This window comes from Camelus dromedarius, chromosome 24 (genome assembly GCF_036321535.1).
Source record: "Camelus dromedarius isolate mCamDro1 chromosome 24, mCamDro1.pat, whole genome shotgun sequence".
NCBI lineage: Eukaryota > Metazoa > Chordata > Mammalia > Artiodactyla > Camelidae > Camelus > Camelus dromedarius.
In genome coordinates this window covers 11,188,014-11,196,393 of record NC_087459.1, presented here as the reverse complement: position 1 = coordinate 11,196,393, position 8,380 = coordinate 11,188,014, and positions in this window count along the sequence as shown.

Here is an 8,380-nt window from a genome sequence, read left to right as displayed (position 1 = left end):
GAGCCCACGGCCCTAGGTCTGGGCGTCCAGGCCTCAGCCTTGAGGTCCCGGGGGACGCTGCTGGCTCCAGCTGTGGTCCCTTCGCCGCCGCGCTCCCGCTCACAGGCCTGGTCGCGGTGGCGGTCCATGCTGCGGGACCTCTCCCGGTCGCGCCTGCGGTCGTGGTCTCGGTTGCAGCTCCGCTCGCGACCCGAGTCCCACTCGCGGCCGGCATCCTTGTCCCGGTGTCGGTCCCAATCGCGGCCGCGGTCTCGGTTCTAGCTCCGCTCGCGACCCGAGTCCCACTCGCGGCCGGCATCCTTGTCGCGGTGTCGGTCGCACTCGCGGCCGCGGTCCCAGTCCCGCTCCTGCTCCAGGTTCCGCCCGCTCCCGCCCCCAGCATTCCCGAGCTCGCGCTCCTGCCTGCGGTCCCCGAGGGCTGGGCCCCGACGACTGTCCGGCGGCGGTGCCTCAGGCTCCTCCAAGGGCTTCTCCTTGGGCCCGGCCTCGAGCCGCTCCCTTGGCCGCCCTTCGAATGCCTGGTTCCGGTACTCGTGGGCCTTGCCCTCGCGAAAGTCGCGGGAGCCCACTGCCCCTCGGCCTCCAGAGAGCAGGGCGGGGGGCGGCCCGGCCTCGTCCCACCTGTTCTTCCTGCGCTGGCGGGGGTGGGGCGGAGGGGGCGGGGGTGCTTGGCTGAGCCAATAACGTAAAGATGGGATAAACTTTTTTTAAGTTTACTTAGCAATTTTGAAACCATCGATCTTTGAATTTTTCCAGGGTCACCACTTTTATTTCCAGTGACTAAAGATTTATGGGATCTGTGGGATGATCCCTTCTTCACAACCTGATTACAGAATGAGGCCAAAGGCAAAAAACAAAAACAAAAAACAAAAACAAAAAAAAACCCCCAAAAAACCAGACAAGACTGTCATTTCTCAGGAAACTAAACAGAAATCTTCAGATTCAAAGAAACATTTCAGATTGCTGGGTGGTTGGGTCAGTCTGGTAAGTCCTGCAAAGTTGATGACTTCATATTTTGCAGCATGAAAAGGGAAAGAAATCCTGGGCTCCTCACCCATGTGGCTGCACCCACCGCCCTGGGCACCACTCCTGAGGCCGGGCGACTGAGGTCCCCCGTTTGTTGTCTTCTCCTCATCTCACTTTTAAAATGTTCCCCTTGCTCTGTATTTCTTTCCTCATCCTGGTAAAATGACCCCCTCCAGGGGCTCCAATGACCAGGATTCCTACCCAAGCCCTTAGGAGGTTCCTGGGCTCCCAGAAGACTCTGCCCTTCTCAGCAGTTTCAAATGTATCATTCACTGTGTTTCTGCATTTCTTTTTAAAAATTGTTTTAGTTTTAACTTTATTTTTTGTTAGTTTGCATGCTTTTTTAAAAGTTTTTTATAGATTTATTCTGTTTTTATTTTATTTATTTTTTGAAGGGGAAGGTCACTAGTTTATTTATTTACTTATTTATTTAATGGAGGTATTGAGGACTGAGCCCTGGACCTCGTGCATGCTAGGCACACAGTCTACCAGTGAGCTATACCCTCCCCACCCGTTTCCTCTTTTGCTCCAATGTTTTCTCTTAGATTTCTCACCCTGTGACAGAAGGGGCAGAATAGCTTTTTTCCCCCTTAATTTCTTTGGTTTTCTTTTTTTATTGAAATATAGTTGATTTACAGGGATATATTAATTTCCAGCATACAGCATAGTGATTCATTTCTACATATACATGTATTCCTTTTCATATTCTTTTTCATTATGGGTTATTACAGATATTGAATGTAGTTCCCTGTGCTATACAGTATAAACTTGTTTACCTATTTTACTTACAGTAGTGTGTATCTGCAAATCCCAAACTCCCAATTTATCCCTCCACTCACCCCGACTTCCATGCATATATTCAGAGATTTTTATCTACCTACTTATTCCAGTAAGCCTCAGTTTCCTCTCTGAAAATGTCAAGAATCAATCATGCATTTCACTTCTTAATTGTATTCATCTTATAGATAAAGAAGAAAATCATATAAATTAGGTAAGGACCAGATCCTGTGCTAGTGTGAAAAACCTCCTATTCATATGACTTTGGAAATTTAATAGAACCAAATAGAATAGTTTCAGATAGTTCAGAAACTTACCTGAAAAGCTGTGGTAATCACCCCACATATAGGCAAAACTGATGTCTGACAAGTAGGCACTTAGAGCAATTTATGTTCCCTGGTTTCAATGACAGCTGTTGATATTTTCATTTATTTAGAATTTTAAATATAAAGAAAAAGTAGAATTTAAAATATAAAGAAAATACCCATGAAATGTCTTTATAATACTGTATTAGCATAAGACGCGAGCTTAGAACATAAGCTCTTGGAAGGCAGGGGCTGCATTTCTATTCTTTTTTCCTTTTTTTTTTTTTTTTTTTTTCAGTCTCCAAGTCCCTGGCCTCTGGTATGTGACACTAAGGCAGGAACACTGACCCATTCATTCCATTGGGTTGACATGAGAACTGAAGTCCTTCAAACTACACGAGAAAGTGAGAGTTGAAGGCAATGTGCAACCTCTCCCTGCCCCCACCCTCTGCAAACTGTAGGGATATCATGACATGGACAACTCTCCAGTCCGCCTGTGGGCCTTTGGGCACCTGAGTAATTGTGGGCTACTCAGGGCTTAAGTCGTCTGTGGACCTAACCCGGGAGAGACTGCACATTTCACCAGATAGCGAATATGGTCACCTCTTTAAGAGCAGCAATCCAGCAATAATATTCCTGTCATAGGCCAAGAACGCATTTTATATCTCCAAGTTATGACTAACGGGTTCCAAGCACATGTGGTGGAACGTTTCACTGGATACACTTAAAACCTGCCTAATGACTCCTCTAAAACAATGGGTCCTGCGCTCAGTGATTTAAAAGTTGATTGATGCCGCCTCCATGTTGCCAGAAGTATTTGCTCCACCACTTCACTTGGCACAATTCCACGTATCCTCCAGATTCCAGCTGAATAGGATCTTCTCAGACTGTCTGTGAGTCCCACAGGCAAAAAGGCGCAAGCTTTTCCAGCATGTCTGCACCACACCCATTACAATTTTCAGTTATATCTTTTGCATGCCTACCCCCTTACTATTCAGTGCTTTATGGAGGCCAGGGCTCCATCTAATAATCTTTTTATTCCCACTATTTCCCATGGCATTTAGTTCATGCATAGTAAGGACTAAATGACTGTTGAGTGATGGATGGCTGAATGGGTGGGCGGGTGGATGGATGATGGGTGGATGGGTGGATGGGTAAGTGGTGGACGGATGGGTGGGTGGATGGATGGATGGATGGGTAGGTGGGTGGGTGGATAACTGGGTGAGTGAGTTTACAGATACATATATGCTAACATACATATTTCTATACAAATATATGCAGACAGAGTAAGTAACCAAATAGTCATGATTCTACATGTGGTCTTGCAATAATCCTATATAACTAATATTTATACTCTTGAAAGTTTTTTCCTCTTCTTTCTCTAATTCTGGCTATTCACATTACTACAAGCATGACTGACTTTCTCAAAAATAACTGCGAGTGGCTTTTAAAAAATGAGGACACTGGACTTTGAATTCTTCAGAGTAATAAATTAGACACTATTTTTTTAGAAATTCATTATGATGTGAATCATCCTTCATTTTCTCACATGCTAACCGTTACCACAGTGAGCACTCTGATCTGCCGTAGACACTTGGCACACTAGCTTAATACTGGTTATGCAACTCGCTGTGTTTGAATTCTGTGGTTAAGGAATCTCACTATTTCATTTTGAAATCTGTCTCCAAGTTAGGAGACATATTTATATATCTCAGCCTCAGGAGTGGTCACTGGACTGAATAAAGGACTGTAAAGCAGTATTCGCATATTCTCCAGTAAATCTCCAGCCTTATTTTTACTATCAATCATTCTCTTTGACTAAACAGTTTACCTCTCTCAAGGAAGTAACGAGCAGAACTGTAGCTAAGGCTTTCTAGCTCTCCCCACCTGCTTTGTTAAACAGGAGATTAATGAGTTATGAAGTGGTCTCTGACTAGTCCTCCCTTATCACACCCAGCCTGGCCCATAAGTTGTGAGTGCAAATACTGTTGTTCATTTCCAAAGATGTCAGTCTATTTCCTCTCTTCATACTGAAACCCCATGATTTCAGCCCTCATTAACATAACCCAGAGGATTCCAGCCGCCACCGGGACTCCACAATCTTTCTCCGCCTCCTGCGACGCCTCACTTCTCTACACGTTGTGAGACTAGCCTTCATTTATCAGCCACTTTGTGATGACGCACTGGTCCCCACATTCACATACACCACATACAAAACCGCCAATTGTTATTTATTTGCCTCTTTGTCAGATCAGAACCTTGGACAATTACATTTTTCATTTAAATTTAACACATTTCATTCTGGTTTACAGGTTGGTATTTGGAGAGTTCTGCTCACATAATACCTGTCATCCAGAAGCTGCTCACTATTCAATGTCTAATTCACACCAGATTTGGGATCATCAGCTAAAGGCCACCTTCCAGTGGTGAGTTCGTGAAGGGAAATACCAACTTTTGGCGTCTCCTGGACTTGTGACCCTCCACCAGGCAGTTCATTTCTGTTCAGACTCCTACACTTTGCAAATCTAGCCTATTCTTCACAATTCAGCAGTTAATTTCTTATTGTCTTGTTTCTTTCAAGCGCCCCTGGGTCCAGCTACCATGGATGTTCCCTGAAGGCAGGGATGATGTCGATGCTTCTGCCCTGTCCCTGAGGCCTCCTTACACTTAGTGGCCTTCCCTCAGCTCATACTTAATCTCCGATCCAAGGAGGGGAAACGCACATCGCCCACTGCAGCACAGTAAGCCAGAGCCCAAGTAAGTAAACTAGAACCTTGCACTGACCGTAAAGACTTGATGGCAATAAATTCCTATCGTTAGCCAAAGGTTTGGGGAGGGACGATGTGTTATAAGCCAGTTACTCCCTAGTCATCAAAATCATCAGAGAGGCAGTAAATTGGTCACGTGATCATGGCCACGCTACGAGGTGTTGTTTTTATTCAGTTTTATGATGAACAGGAAAGACAGATAATGATGTTTTTCTTGCTGAGGAAATAACATAACAGCCAGTAGAGTCAGGGGTAACTCTGCTCTTATATCATGCTTCACCTCTGAGCCAAGGTAGGAGGACCATCTCTACCCTTTACCAGCTCTGTCTGTTTGGACAATTTTCACGTCCTCTTTCAGCCTGTGTCCTCTTTTGTAAAATAGGGACAATCTCTACCGAGAAGAGTGGCTGAAAGAGCTCATGTGACTGACTAACCCAGGTCAGGGCTTCCCAAACAGACACTCAGTAGGTGGTAGCAGCGGTCACATGGCTGCTATCTGCCAGGGTTCTCTGCCCTAGCCCCGTGACATGGACATTGGGAGAGGAGTGCCCTTTGCAGACAGCCCGCAGCATCCAGACCATCTTGCTCCCACCCTCTCTTTCTTCTCTCTTCCTTTCTCTTTTTCCTTCTTTCCTTTCTTTGCAGGCTGCATGGAAAACTCTGAATAAGTTTTCAAATCTTCTTTCTTGGCTCTTAAGAAATTCCCCCTTTTCAAGCTCTTGAGAGAAATAAACAAGCCTCCAAATTTTGCTGAGCCTAAAAGAAGAGCAGCACCACGTGGGGACTGAGGTACCACTCTTAGAGTCCTGTGTTTGGAAGTTCTTAATCTAAGTGGTGGGTAAACTGTGATTAGAGAGTTTGGGGCCAGCATTCCCTAGCATCACATACGGGCCAGGTCTCATTGCCACCGAGATTAACCCCGACACCTCAGCACAAACAGCCTACCACAATCCCATGAAACACTGTTAGAAGCAGTAAATTAGGACTGGCTCCATTTACACAAATATTTTGATATCATGAACCAGCTTGCTTATTCAAACAGACAGGCTGAGATGGGGCGCCGCAGAAAGAAAAGTCAAGAACTGCATGATGTCTTTGAGGTTAAAGCGTGGGGTTTCTCCTGAGAAAGGAGGAGGGGTAAGTCAGAGGCCATCTGGGGAACAACCTGCAGCTCTTGGCAGACTGGGAGTACAGGGTCCTTGAGCTTTGAAAATTTGCTTATTTTCCCACATGCTTGAAGGAGCTCTGAGGAATAACTCGGGAGGGGGATTGGATCTTTGAGCAATGAAGCGTCAAAGTGTCCTGTGTGTAATGGGGAAGTTCTGTACTATGACCTCTCCACAGCACATTCAACCAAAGCTGTTGGTTCAGTCACATTTAGGGATCTGTCCTGGGCTTAAGTCATACAGTTAAGGGCTTGAGAATGACAAAAGATGTAACTAAGCACCTGATAGATTCCTAAGCAGTGACATTTCTGTCCCATTAAACTTAATTTAAAGGAAGGTGATTTTTTTTTTTTGATTGAAGTACAGTCAGTTACAATGTGTCAATTTCTGGAGTACAGCACAATGTCCCGGTCTTGCAATATATATACATACATTCTTTCATATTCTTTTTCATGAAAGGTTATTACAAGATATTGAATATAGGAAGGCAGTTCTTAAAGCTCAAAAATGGGAAGGAAGGAGGCCAAGTGATGTGCGAGGTGTGGGAGGTGGGAGAGCGGACAGGACAGGAGTGGTAGTGGCATTTCCAGAAAATGTGTTTACTGACAACACTGTGAACTGACTGTACTCCAATTTAAAAAATCTTTAAAAAAAGAAATGATACACAATAAAATTATAATAACGATAAATGTTAGGATCCCAGAAACCAGGTTTATAGTCATCCAGGAAAAAAAAAATCTTTCACCATTCTGAATACATAGAACTACTTCGTAGTTTTATAAGAAGCTAATTTTCCTATATTACTTTTTCTCTCTGCTAAACAAAACAATTAGAGAGTGAAATACAAGATTTTAAGGGGGGAGGGCATAGCTCAAGTGGTAGACTGCATGCTTAGCTTGCACAAGGTCATGGGTTCAATCCCTGGTACTCCCTCTAAACATCAATAGATAAACCTACTTACCTTCTCCTCCTAAATAAAAATAAATAAAATCTTTTAAAAAACCAAATACAAGATTTTACAGCAGTTATTGGGGTATATTTTTTAAATATGGTAAAATGTGAGCGAAAAAGTAAAAAAAAAAAAAAGCAGATTTAATTGACAAAAAAGAAAAAGAAACCATTTACTGATGACAATACGGAGTATATCACTACTTCTGACATTTGCCACTTAGAAGTAATGTCAAATGAAAATTCAATTTTAATACAAAGGATCATGTGTAAAATGACAGTTTAGGAAACATAAAGTGCTTTTTTCCCATAGAAACAGAAGAGTTATGATATTATCTTGTACTTTAACATTTTCAGAGAACTTTTATAAAGCACTACCTGTTTGGATAAAGGGAAAACAGACGTTACTGTGACCCTATGTGTGTGGACAGCCCGAGCAAACCAATCTTTCCGTGTTGGAAGTGACTTGAATCTTCATCTGGAACCCAGTCCCCTTATTTTATTTAAAGAATACAATGATAAAACAGGCTAAGGAACTGAACCGAGGCCACAAAGCCAACTGCAAATGACACAACTGGATCTGAATTGTGGTTGGCGCTCCAAGCCAGTGTTCCTCCTCGTCAGTGAGATTCTCTCAAGCGCAGGAGTTGCCAATTCATCCCACTAAACCACCGAAGTCATCAGTGTGGGACCCACAGCAATGTGAAAATGGAATTTCTTTATTTTCCAACCGAGTAGCCCCAGTACTGTGTGTACAGAAAAATACATCCAGAAATTTACCTTGCTGCGTGAGGAAGAATCCATTCGCCTCATGGTGTCCCCTGGGGTTTTAATACCAGCGTAGGAACATACAGCTCTGTGTACCATAACCTGAATGTTTCTATTGTCAAAAATTAAAGAAGATATACATTACTCTGGGCAAGGGCATATTTCCCGATCCAAAAAGAAGCATCTTCCCACATTGCTAACCTTCGTTGAGCTCTGAATTGGAGGTCACAGAGGCAAAGTTCACTCCCTGGGGACCAGACTTCTGCCCTCCTTCCACACCACCCACCCTTGGGTGCATATCTCAGAACACACAGAGGTCTTGCCAACTGTTTTTAAGCCAAGTGGTAGCTTAGACAAGCACCCATCATGACCTATATTGAATTTCATCTCATCTGTAGGCAAGTCATGACCACCATAAACCCTTGGGTTAGAACACTGTCCTAAATTAAGGTGAGGTTCCCTTGATTTGACTCAATGAGATGTTAAAATAAGGTCTTTTCCATAGCATAATCATTAACTATTTTCATCCAATAAAAGAACTTTTTCTCTGATTTCTGAGATCCTCTGTCTAACAACAGAAAACCCCTTTTTTCTATTCTTTCTGTTAGTTTCAGTGAATGCC